This window comes from Echinops telfairi, unplaced genomic scaffold, assembly GCF_000313985.2.
Source record: "Echinops telfairi isolate 266 unplaced genomic scaffold, ASM31398v2 ScPeMD7_35;HRSCAF=133_1, whole genome shotgun sequence".
Lineage (NCBI taxonomy): Eukaryota > Metazoa > Chordata > Mammalia > Afrosoricida > Tenrecidae > Echinops > Echinops telfairi.
Window position 1 is genome coordinate 199,794 of NW_022103933.1, and position 13,242 is coordinate 213,035.

The 13,242-nt window shown below is 37.4% G+C and overlaps 1 protein-coding gene and 1 pseudogene across 1 annotated transcript in view; one reads left to right on the top strand and one right to left on the bottom strand.

Moving 5' to 3' along the window:
• AKAP10 (A-kinase anchoring protein 10) overlaps positions 1–13,242 on the top strand; it is a 202,911-nt gene that overhangs the window by 40,793 nt on the left and 148,876 nt on the right. The gene's annotated exons all lie outside the window — the stretch shown is intronic.
• On the bottom strand, positions 3,775–3,873 carry LOC115869681 (annotated as a pseudogene).

Genomic DNA, 13,242 nt, shown 5'->3' on the forward strand with positions numbered 1-13,242 from the left:
ACATAGTGACTTTGAAATTCATCTTTGTTGTTTGTTCATTACCTCTTATTGGGAAAGAATATTCCATTTTATGTATGTACCATAGTTTATCTCCACCTATAGAAGTACATTTGGCTTGTATCTAGATATTGATTATGAGTGTTGTTTTTAGGTGCCATTCAGTCAGTTCCAATTTATAGTGACTTCATGTACAACAGAACCATAATCTGCATAGTACTGCGCCATCTTCATGATCCTTGATGTGTTTGAGCCCATTTTTGCAGCTTAATTAGGATCTTCCTCTTTTTCAGTGATCTTTTATCAAACATGGCATCCTTTCTAGGGACTGATTCATCCTAATAGCATAGCCAAAGTACATGAGATGGTCTCATAATCAACCCTTCTAAGGCACACTCCTACCCCCTACCCCCACCCCTATTCAAACAAACAGAAAACCTCACTGCCTTTAAATTGATACCAACAGTAATGGAGGGGAAAGATTTCTTCTGAAATGCAGATTTATTGATAAGAAGGCCTTAATAGCAGTTTCCTCTTGTGATGGTTGCCATAATAAGCAGGAGGACAATTATAAATATGGGACTTGTTTCTACACATATACCTGAAAGATTCAAGTAGGATTTCATGCTAATTTTTTGTTTGTTTTGTTTACATAACATTAGCCATACTTTTTTTTTTAAGGCTGGTAAAATGTCATCTACAACCAGCACCATTTTATTTATTTGTTTGTTTGTTTTATCTTCCTCTTCACTCAAAGGAACCTTGGTTTCCACAAATTTGTGGATAACAAGTTGGACTACTAACTGGAAGTTTAGGAGTTCAAACCAACGACTTGTTCCATAGGGGAAAGAGGTGTTCTTCTCTCATAATAATATGTACAGCCTTGGACACCCAAAGAACAGTTTTACTCTGCTCTGTAGGGTTGCTAGGAATCTGAATTAACTTGATGAATGTGGGTTTTAGCTTTTTCTCCTTTACCTATGTTCATATGTGTCAACCCTTTTGTTAGACATGCATCTTCCCCTCCTAGTAATCATTACAAAATGTTTCTTAATGTGAAAACCTTTTCTTGACTTTAGATAATAGTGGTCTCATACAATATTTGCTCTTTTTTAATTGTCTTATTTTACTTAGTATAATTTCCTTCAGAGTCATCCATATTATTAGGTATTTAATAGATTCAAATTATTCCATTCTATTGCATATTATGTTGTGTATAAACAACCTAATTTCTATCAGTGCAAGAGTTAATAAACTATGGTACACACACATGTTAGAATACTATCTATACTTCTTCCAAGACAGATTTGTTAATTCTCATGATAGTACATGTTATATTCTTCTCCAAAACCTTAATTATGAATAAAATGCTATGAGCACGTGTACATATTTTTGTATAGATATATGGTTTCCTTTCTTACCCTAGATTGTAAAGTGTTTGTTTAATTATATACGAAACTGCTCAGCTTCAAAAAGCATAGCCACCTAGGCCGAAGCTCTTGGTTCACTCACTCTAAGAGAAAACAGAAACAAGCAAAAAAAAGACAAAAAACATGCATCGGAACCCCCAAAGAATGAAAGGAGCAAGCCAGACACTAACAGGGAAAAATGAGAGAAAGAGCTTGTGCTGGCAGATTAGCAAATGGTAAATTCTCAACCACCCTCTCCGCCAGCATTAAAAGCCCTCTAATTTTCTGGACTGAGAGTTGGAGAAATGGACCACTACCTTGATCCTCATATTCAGCATGTGGACTCAGAAAACACTAATCTGAACCCACAGATGGCAGTGGTACCTCTCTCTCTCTATGTTCCTGGGAGAACAGACTCAAAGGAAAATGGACTTGACTGCACTCTATTACAAAGGAGAAGCTGAGTTAAATCAGCTTCCTCCCACTAGTTTTGAGAACAAAGGACAACCACACTTTGCTCTGTGGCAGCTATGGACACACTGACTTAACACTCAACCTATTTCTGATATTTGGCTTGAACAAAGACACATTCTTAGTCCTACATTAGCAGAAAAAAGGCTGATCTTTTGGGGCATTTCTTTCTTTACATGGACATTCTAGAAGTGGCTACCACAGTCATTGGCCTATATTCTCTGGCTTGGCTACCACAAAGGGTAACAGCTAGGTTGGGGCCCTGGCAAAAACAGCATATGACACTGACTTTGGGTTCTGCTATTTTTTCCTCTTAGGTTTTAGTTTTTTTGGTAAGGAGCTTTGGTGGTGTAGTGGTTACACTTTGGGCTGCTGACTCCAAGGACTGAAGTTAGAAACCACCAGCTGTTCCAAGGGATAAAGATGGAGCTTTCTATTCCTTTAAAGAATTACAGCCCTAGAAACCCACAGGCATAGTTTTACCATGTCCTGTAGGGTTGCTATGAATTGGCATGGACTAGAAGGCATTGAGATTTTTGATTTTTGTTGATTTTGTTTTGTTTACATGTTTCCTTTTCTTTTTCCTACTATGTGTATGTGAGTGGGGTAATTGGTATATCTGTTATTTGAGGGGATTTTTGTGTTCTTGTTTTTGTTTTCTTCTGTCATCAGCTCTTTTTCGGAATTTCCTGTCATCGTGTGATCCAGCCACATCCAAAATCATCACTAGCCACAACTAGTGGCCAGGGATTACTACCAAATTCAATAATACCTGAACAACAAATAGAAACAAACAAAGAAGAAACACTGTCTTGTAAAAAGCAAGCAATCTCAGTACACATGACAAAACAAAGTAAAGTGGTACATGTGAGTGAAGAAAGTGTAGATTCAATGGACTTTTCTGAAGAACAAATTGTATTATCCATGAGGGAGTTCAGAAAAATGATGTTCAGCTGATTCTAACAGATCCAGGAAAAGACCAGAAATGAATAAGAAAAAACAGAAGAGGAAATAAAACACTTCAAAAGTCTACACGGAAAAGTATACCAGCCTTATGATCCAGAGATTATAAACAAAAAATCCAAACCTGGAGGAAGGAATAATAATAGAGCCTGAATTCTAAACACCCAGTTTGTAGAATGTTACATATGATAATAGAAGCCCACAATCTTATTTGTAGGGTCCCTATGTGGATTAAATATTTGGTGAATCCCAACTGACCAGTCTAGGAATGTTGTGGCAGTTACATATCCTGTCAACTTGCGAAGGGGTGGAGTCTAGCCGGTCAATCAGGCCGCAGCTTGATAACCTCATTTGGAGGCAGGATGGAAATAAACAGCTCCCTGGAGGCCAGACATACTCTTTCTGCTTCATATTCCTGTTGAAAAGCCACATGGAGCTATTCTAATAGAGCCACAGACCTGGAGCTGGTGGAACCACGTTGAGATCCACGCCAGCGCTGAGATGCTTCCACCACCACTATGTCCACAAAACTTTCCACCCACTGGCCTGTGATCTTCCTGCATTCAGTGTCATAGCATGTGTTGTGTGAGTCTGAAGAGTTTATAGAGTGGTATCAGATATGGGCTAATATCGGATTTACGGACTTGATCAGGAATGGGCTGAGATGATTTCTCAATATACACTTGTTTTTTATATTTAGAAAGCTCTTCCTTAGATATCTATGAATGTCTATGAATTTGTTTCTCTGGTCTACCTGGGCTAACAAATGTGAATAGCCTTAATATCATACAAGAGCATTGTAAAGTGTATTTTAACAACTGTAATTAGGCTGCAATGTAACACCGTGTCATTAGATCTCCCCTTTGCACCATTTTGAATTTATTCTATTTTAAGAATATTTTCCGCTTGCTTCCGACCTTGCTCCTTCCCACTGCCATGTTGCTGGTGGTTAAAAGGGCTGCCAGTAGAGGCTTGGAAGCCCCAGTTATGTTCAAGCAATTGTTCTGGCGCTACAGCTTAACTAGTGCAGCACATGGTTGAGGCAAAGGACTAGCTCAACCAACAGCATCCTGGATGATAAAAACAAAGCAAATGAAGATGGCAGGGACACCCACAATGAAATAAGCACAGAAAACTGAACAAGGAAACCAATGACACCATACAAATCATATGGCAAAATGACAGCAATAAAATTGTACAAGCAAGGGTAAATGGATTGAGCTCACCACTTAAACAAACACTAGTAGAATGGACAAGAAAACATCTATCACACTTTAGGCAAAAAGATGAAAACACTAAAAGTCAAAGGATGAGAAGAATTATATCAAGCTAACTAAAAAAAAAACCTCAACAGGAATAGCAATATAATTTCTGCTAAAATGGATGTCATATGAAGAGCCATCATTAGAGACAAAGATGGTTATTGTATAAAGGTTCAAGCCAGAATTAAGACACAACCATAAGAAACATCTATGTACCAGTGAAACTTTCTCAAAGTACATTAATCTCTTACAGTTTAAAGTGACAGATAGACAATACTATAGTAATAGTAGCACACCACTTTTTTTTTAAGTCTTACTGGCACATAATTTACATATCATACAATTCAGCGGTTCGATCATTCAATTATATCAATGATTTAAAAATCGTTACCATTACGAGTTGTGTAGTCACAGTCAGTTCTAATGCTCTCTCCCCACTCCAGCCTTCATTTTTTATTTCTGAATCCCTTTTTCCTTTCTATCATCCACTCCCCATGCCTGCATCCCCTGTTAGCTCTTATACTAATTAATTATACTGTGCATCCACTCTGGTGATTCACAAACTAGGAAAACCAACAGAAACAATAAAAAGCAAAAATTGAAATAAGGCAGTAAGGATAAAATAATAATATGAAGACCAAAATACAAATAATGAGTAAGATAGAAAAGACCCTCATCAACATTCCAAAAGCCAGGGAAGAAATTTCTGTCATGGAACAAGTAAGAGTTACTTGTACCCAGAACCAGTTCAGGTCGGGTATATAGAGAGGTCATCTGGCTAAGCGTCAAGTTTGATTGAGCATATTCAAGATTACAATGGTCTCTGCCTGATAATAAGGCTGTTAGAGATGCTTGCTTATCGCTAGAGCGGATCTGGCAGCAGCTCAGTCTGAGTAGATATACTGCAGATGGGTTAGCATACCACTCTTGGAGAAAGAGACAATTGGAAAGAAAAAAGATACAGAATAAACACATGACTAATCAACTTGTTATTTTAGACATATACAGCATGTTTTTGGATATATGCAGAACAATTTTTGGCAGTGATGGATTAAAAGGTTAATACCATAAATCTATAGAATACTGCAACATCTCAATAATTAAACAATGTATAATCTAATTTAAAATGTGTAGAAGTCATAAATAGAGAATTCACCAAAGATGTCATCCAGGCAGCCAACAATCGTGAATAAATGCTTGTGACCATTAGTTATAAGAGAAATAACCAAGCAATGATGCAATACTACCTCACACCAGCATTGCTAAAAAAAAAGTTTTAAAGAAAATGACAAATGGTGAGGTCATAGAAAGATTGTTATTCTCATATGCTACTGATGGAATTTCAGAAGAACTACCACATGACCTAGCAATCTCTCTACTCAATATAAACTTCAAAGAAATAAAGACCAAAATATTAACAGGTAGAGCCACACTCTGTTATCACGGCACTATCTATAGTTGTTAGTAAGATTGAATAAGTATGTGAAAGGAGACAACCCTAATGCGCACATTTCCTTTTTTTTTTTTTCACTTATTAACATTTTATTGCAATCGACTAAAAAGCAGGCACTTGTATTAGAGATAACGAAATACGGGTGAAAGCCACCTGCTCGTCACTAAGTCATCTAGCACTTCTAGAGATCTCTTCTTCAGTTGTCAGTTGCTCGTGCTAATACACAAGCCGATGTCAAGTCCTCAGGATCCGTCCAACCCCATTTCCTTATTTTAAACCATAGAATTCCCCTGTTCATTTCCCACAACTACTTGATCCATGTACAAGTTCCATATGAGGACAATGAAGTTTTCTGGAATTTCCATTCTTCTCAAGTTTATCCGTAGTTTGTTAGGATCCACACAGTCACATGCCTTGGCATAATCAAAACACTAAGCATCTTTCTGGTATTCTATGTTTTCAGCTATGATCCATCTGACATCAACAGTGATATCCCTTGTTCCACGTCCTCTTCTGAATCTGTCCTGAACCTCTGGCAGCTCCCTGTCATTGCACTGCTGCAACCGTTGTGGGATGATTTTGAGTGAGCAAAATTTTACTTACATGTAACATCAATGATATTGTTCTATAATTTGAGCTTTCTGTTTGGTCACCTTTCTTTGGAATGGGTACAAATATGGATCTCTTCCAGTCAGTTGGCCAATTAGTTGTCTTTCAGCTTTCCTGGACTAGACCAGTAAGTGCTGCCAGTGTTTTATCAGCTTGTTGAAACATTTCACTTTGTATTACATCAATTCCTCAATCCTTATTTTTGACTAATGCTTTCAGTTCAGTTTGAGTTTCCTTCAGCACCATTGATTCTTGCTCGTATGCTACCACCTGAAATGGTAAAATGTCAATTATTTTCGGTACAGGACTCTGTATTCTTTACATCTTCTTTTGATGTTTCCTGCATCATGGTATTTTGCCCATAGAATTTTTCTATAATGCAACTTGAGGTTTGATTTTTTTCTTGAGTTTTTTTTCAGTTTCAGATAACCTGTGAGTGTTCTTCCCTTTTAGTTTTCTAATTCTAGGCCTTTGCATATTTCATTATATTTGACTTTGACTTCTCTTATGCTGCCTTGTGAAATTTTCTACTCAGCTCTTTGCTGTCATCATTTTTTCCATTTGCTTTAGCTATTCTATAAGTGAAAGAAAGTTTCAGAGTCTCTTCTGACATCCACCTTTTTTTTCTTTCTTGTTTTTTTTTAAATGACATTTTGCTTTCTTCATAAGTGTTCTTGATGTCCTCCCACAGGTTATCAGGTCTTCTGTCATCTGTGTTCAATGCATCAAATCTGTTCTTGAGATGTTCTCAAAATTCAGGAGGGATAGACTCAAGGTAATATTTGGCTTCTTGGATTTGTTTCTGTTTTCTTCAGCTTTAAGGTTACCTTATCTATGAGCAATTGATGGTCTGTTCCACATTCAGCCATTGGCCTGCTCTAACTGTTGATAGAAAACTTTCCCATCGTCTTTTCACACAGCTGTAGTCAATTTAGTTTCTGTGTATTCCATATGGAGTAGTACACATGTACTTTTGCATGGTTGAAAAAAAGTATTTGTTATGAACAAGGTCTTGGTTTTGTAGATTTCTACCATGTGATCTCCAGCTTCCTTTCTATCACAAAGACCATATTTTCCAACCGCTGTTCCTTCCTCTGTGTTTTTAACTTTTGAGTTACAATTGCCAATAATTATCAATACTCTTTTTTTCTGTTCTATGCTTACTGTTTCCCCCCCAACAGTTTTATTGACATAAAATTCACGTAACATACAACTCAACATTTCAATCGCATCAAGAAGAGCTGTACATTCATCTCCCTAATTAATTTTTGACATCATTTTATTTGTTATACTCATTGTTAATAGCTTTCCATTTCCCCCAACCTCCCCTTCCCTAACCCCAAGGAACCATTAACCTAGTTACTGTCTATCCTGAATTTCATATACAGAAAGGCATTAAAAAGAAAACAACTAACAACAATAAAAGTAAAACAGATAAAAAACCTCAGTTGAAAAAAAAGCATAAAATATTAACTCCTGGAACAGATTTAAAATCATCATAGGGAAGATCAAATGATAAGGTGTTAAAGTTTAACCTAAATGTATGTGCAACAATCCACTTTCCAAGTCATTTTGCATGATAGGTTTATTCACATCCCTGGTCCATGGTCAGAGAGGATTCACCAGAGATAATATATTTTCACCAGAGATAAATTAAGATAGTATATTTGACCTAACTATTTCTGCCATAAGGCAGTTTACAGTGCTCTCTGTTTGATAATAGCGCTATTCACTATGCCTCAACTCTAATGAGAGGGTATTCACGCTTAATCTGTGACTGGACACTGCAAATGGATTTTGGGCCTCCACTGTCAACCATAGCCTTCTGCAAACCAAGTGTTCACAATTTAAGCACTGATACCATTTCTTCCCTTTATCATTCACAATCCTTGAATCACACAGGCAGGCTAGTGTGCTTCTTCCATCTGGACTTAATTGACACCTAACTTAGAGGGCTGTATCAGTACCTTGATTGCATGTTTCATCAATTTTATGCTGACCATATAGGTAGAATTCTTCACTAGCCTTTGTGGTTGGTGCCAAAATTCAAATAATTACTTCATTGATTAGATTTCCTTCAAGATATATCAATATATAATCCTAACAGAGACAGCATTGTACTTCAAGATTGATTTTGAAGTGTCCTTTTTGACAATGAAGGCAACCCAATTTCTCTTGATTGTGTCATTCCCAGCATAGTAAATCATTAGATTTTCCGATTCAAAATGCCAATACTAGCCCGTTTACATCTATTAATGTTTAAGATATCAAGCTTTATGCATTTCATTAGATTTTTTATGACTTCCACTATTCCTCGATTCATACTTAAAGCAGCGCCTCAGCTGCACTTCTAGTGGCTGAGGGTCTCATCCTCTGTCACTATTTCTGCCAATGTTCTGCTTTCATTTATTAAACCTTCGGTATATGACAGTATTTTGAAGCTATGCATAAGGTTTTCAGCAGCAACTTAAGTGGGCAGCCAGTTCTTCCTTGTCTGTTCTTAGTCTTGAAGCTCTGCTGAAACCTGTTCACTATGAGTGACCCTGCTGCTATTTGAAATAAGAGTCACGTAGGAAGATAAATGATAAGATAATACACAAACCACCATATAGCAACACAAAACCCACCACAATATGACAAACAGACAAGTAGTAGATGAACTGACAGATAAGTGGTAGATAGAATATTATATATTTCTAAAAGTAAAAGAGGTGGGCAAGTTTGGAAGACGTTATGCTCGGAAAAGTTACCCAATCTGATAAAGATAAATACTATATAAAAACACTATTATAAAGGAAAAAATGGCTTTCACACCAAAAGAAGGCAACTTTGAGGGATATGGGGAAGTTGAGAGGGGAAGGAAAGTGAAGGAGGGGTGAGAAAATAAAAATAGAGCATGAAGGCATTTAAAAAAAAAGGGACTTTTGAAATGCAGCACAAAAGGACAGAGAAATGGAAAGAGTAACAAAGTAAACAAACCATTGAAGTAGACATTCCAGTACTTCCTAAATTAAGAAGGATAGGGGATTTAAGAAAAAAAGCGCCAGGCTGTTGTGTAGCTTGGCAATATGTTCCATTCTCACAGGGGCTCTCATTGCTTCACTTTAGTCAGGTCATTTGGTCTAGTCAGGTTTTGTTTATTCTTTTATTACCAGATGTGTATTTATGTACTGGTATATCTTGATTTCACTTTATATTTTTTAAATCTTGCTTTCACTTTATGTAATTCCCTAATGACTAATAATGTTGGTATTTTTTATTTTGTATAATTTCTATTTGGGTGTCCTTTATAGGGAAAGTTTTCATATCTTTCCCATATTTTTTTATTTTCTATTTTATCAGTGCTTTTGAAAATTCTTTCTATATCCTCTGTTACAAAAACTTTTTATTTTGTTTATAGTTTGCTTTTTATTTAGCTATTATTTCTATTTTTCTTTAACTATTATCTTTATTATAGAACAAGAGGGTTTTTTAAAATGAAGTCCTGCTTAGTCATACTTAAGAGCTCTTTGTGTAATAAATCATAAAAAATTTTATCTTGTTATATTTTGGAAGTATTACATTTTTATATTTAGATAGATGGTCTGTTTTCAGTTAACATTTTATAAAGTTGAAGGTTTAGATCAAGGTTCTTCGACCCGGCACTTTTAACCTTACTTATTGACAATATACTGTTCTAGACTTTCGTTTATTCTTTCATCATTACCATACTGTTGTGATTGATATAATTTCATGATAAATTTTAAAATTGGGTGTGAGTTCTCTAAGTTAACTTTTTTTTACTAAAAAATAGTGGTTTTAGTTGTTTCTTACATCTAATTATATGCATGTGATAAATATTGTTACAAAACCATAGAAACATTCATTAAAATTACCAAACGTTTAAACCATTTTTTCTTGTCATATCCTTTATGTGAATTCATACACTGCTCCCAGCCTGGCCCCTGGTTTGACTTTGCTTCTCTCTCTTTTATTTTTAATTGTGTATTGGGGGGAGACGGTGTTGGGGAGGTTACATTTCAGATAATACATTTTATATTAAAACACTAAAACTATTTTTTTAACTCCCCATAGTTGACCTGCCCCCAACTTTTTTATTTCTACCACTTGTGGAATACTGCTTTCCCCTTCACCCATGTTAATACCTATGTACCTTCTGAAGCCTTTCTTCATCTGCCATTTCATCCCCCCAAGACAAAACAAGAAAACCCCAAGCCAAACTCAATGCCATGTAGTCGACTCATGCCGACTCATAGCGACCCAATAGGACATGGTAAAACTGCCCCTGTTGGGTTTCCAAGACTAACTTTTTATGGGAGTAGAAAGGCCCATTGTCTGCTGAATGGCTGGTGGTTTGAAACTGATTAACTTTGCAGATTACAACCCAACCAATACATAACCATCATGCCACCAGCTCATTCCCTTCCCAACCTCCCCTCCTCCACCTCTAGGGAACCATCAAAGTCTGTTTTCTTTAAAAACCTTTTTCTTTTATTTAGTTCTTAACAGTGATCGTGTACAGCATTTGCCCTTTTGAAATGTATTGTTGAATTATAATGCACAGACTTTTGTTGGGAATTTTTACACTTATGTTCATTGGGGATATTGTTCTGTAATTTTCTATTCTGGTAATTCTGTTGCCGGTTTTTGTAGAATCTTCACGAAATGAATTTGGAGTTTTGTTTTTGTTTTCAATATTGTGAAATACTTTCTGTAGAATTGGTGTCAATTCTTCTCTGAGTATTTGGTAAAATTCCCCACAGAACTATCTGACCTTGGACTTATTTTTGTTGGAAGTTTTTCAGTTACCTGATTTCTTTCTTTTTTTCTTCGTTCTGAAGTGTATACTTTTTATTTTCTTTTTTGCCATCTTGCATTACCCAGAATTTTTGCATTATGTATTAGAGTGGATATCCTTGCTCTGTACCCAGTCTAGGGGAACACATCCAATTTTAAAGTCATTATATAATAATGATATTGTTGGGTTGTTTTTTATATTTTCTTTGTGAATCTGAGTTTCCTTAGATTTCCTATTTTTCTAGGAATTTTTTTTATCATGGATTGGTTCTCAGCATCTTTAAAAAAATATTTTATTGGGGGCTCATACAGCTCTTACCACAATCCATATATACATCCATTGTGTCATGTACATTTTTACATTTATTGCCATCATCAATTTTCAAAATATTTTCTTTATACTTGAGCCCTTGGTATCGGCTCATTCCCCCCCCTCCCTCGCCCATGTTCCTTCCCACATGAACCCTTGATAATTTATAAATTATTATTTTTTCATGTCTTACACTGACCCATGTCTCCTTTACCCACTTTTCTGTTGTCCGTCCCCCTGGGAGGGGTTCATACGTAGATCATTGTGATCAGTTCTCGCTTTCTTCTCCCACCTTCCCTTACACTCCTGGTGTTGCTACTCTCATTATTGGCCCTGAGGGGTTCCACAGGGTCATGGATTCCCAGCTCTTACCTGTACCCATGTACATGCTCTGATCTAGCAAGATTGTAAGATATAATTGGGGTCACGATAGTCAGGGGGAGGAAGCATTAAAAAACTAGAGGAAAGTTGTATGTTTTATCAGTGTAACACTGCACCCTGACTGGCTCATCGTTTCCATATGCCCTTTCTGTAAGGGGATGTCCAATTGTTTACAGATGGGCTTTGTGTCCCCACTCCGCCCTCCCTCAATCAATTCACATTGATATGATTTTTTGTTCTCGGTCTTTGATGCCTGATAGCTGATCTCATCTACACCTTATGATCACACAGGCTGGTGTGCTTGTTCCTTGTGGGCTTTGTTGCTTCCCAACTAGATGGCCGCTTGTTTATCTTCAAGTTTGTAAGACCCCAGATGCTATATCTTTTGATAGCTGGGCACCATCAGCTTTCTTCACCACATTTGCTTATGTACCTATTTTGTCTTCAGCAATCATGTCAGGAAGGTGAGCATCACAGAATGCCAGGTTGTTAAAACAAAGTGTTCTTGTGTTGATGGAGTAGTTGAGGAGAGGCCCATTGTTCTCTGCTACCTTAATACTTAACATATAAATATATGTACATAGATCTCTTTTATCGTTATATGTAAATATATTAAAATATGTACATGCCTGTATTTAGACTTCTATAAATGCTCATTTGCCTCCCAGTTCTTTCATCTATTTCCTTTTACTTTCCTCTGGTCCTGCTGTCATGTTCGGCCCTCATTCGGGTTTCAGTAATTCCTCTCAGTTCCATTACCCTTGATCAAACCCTACCAGGCATCCTATGCCCTCCTCACCTTGTTGTTCCCTTGTTCCTGGGTTTGTTAACAGCCCTTTCGGTTACCTAACCTCCCTTTCTCCCATGTCACCCCCGCAACAGGCGGTTCTATTGTTTTCTCCTTTGTACATATTGTACATATTGTTTATCTTACCTATATTATCTAGATAGACTTGCAGAGACAAGCACAAAAACAAGACAAAGCAAAGCCAACTGAAAAGGTGGGGGGGAAGGCATGTGTAGGTGGGGAGCAGGGCACTAACCCACCCAAGGGGAAGATATTGCTTATATCTCCACAGGGAACGAGGGTGGAGACTTCAACCCGGTGCTCCAAGATGTGAATGCAACATACTGGCTTGACATAGGGAACCAGTAGAGGTCTGAGGGGCCGGCCCCAATCCCAACTACATGTACAGCCGCCCCTACCCCCAGAAGAATTTACTTCAGAGGACAGCACTGAAGCTACAGCTCAGGGTCAGGGACATGTCTGATCAGAGCACACGGGAGCGAATGAAGGGGGAGGAAGAGAGAGTAGAGCACATCCTGGCACACCAAGTCTTGAGGATGATATCCCCGTTCAGAGCAGCCAATGCACAGAGCGGACCATAAGGCTGGCCCCACTATGAGACACGACATCCCTTACTTACCCATAGCCCTACAGGGGACAACATGGGAAGCACAGTATGGGAATTGTGCCCCATCTGACCCCACCATACCAAGGCAAAACACTAAGGGCATGCAATAAAACAGCAAGGGGAGCAGAGCAAGGAAGTCCCGAGGTAGTACCAAAAATAGACTTTGGGGCCAGGG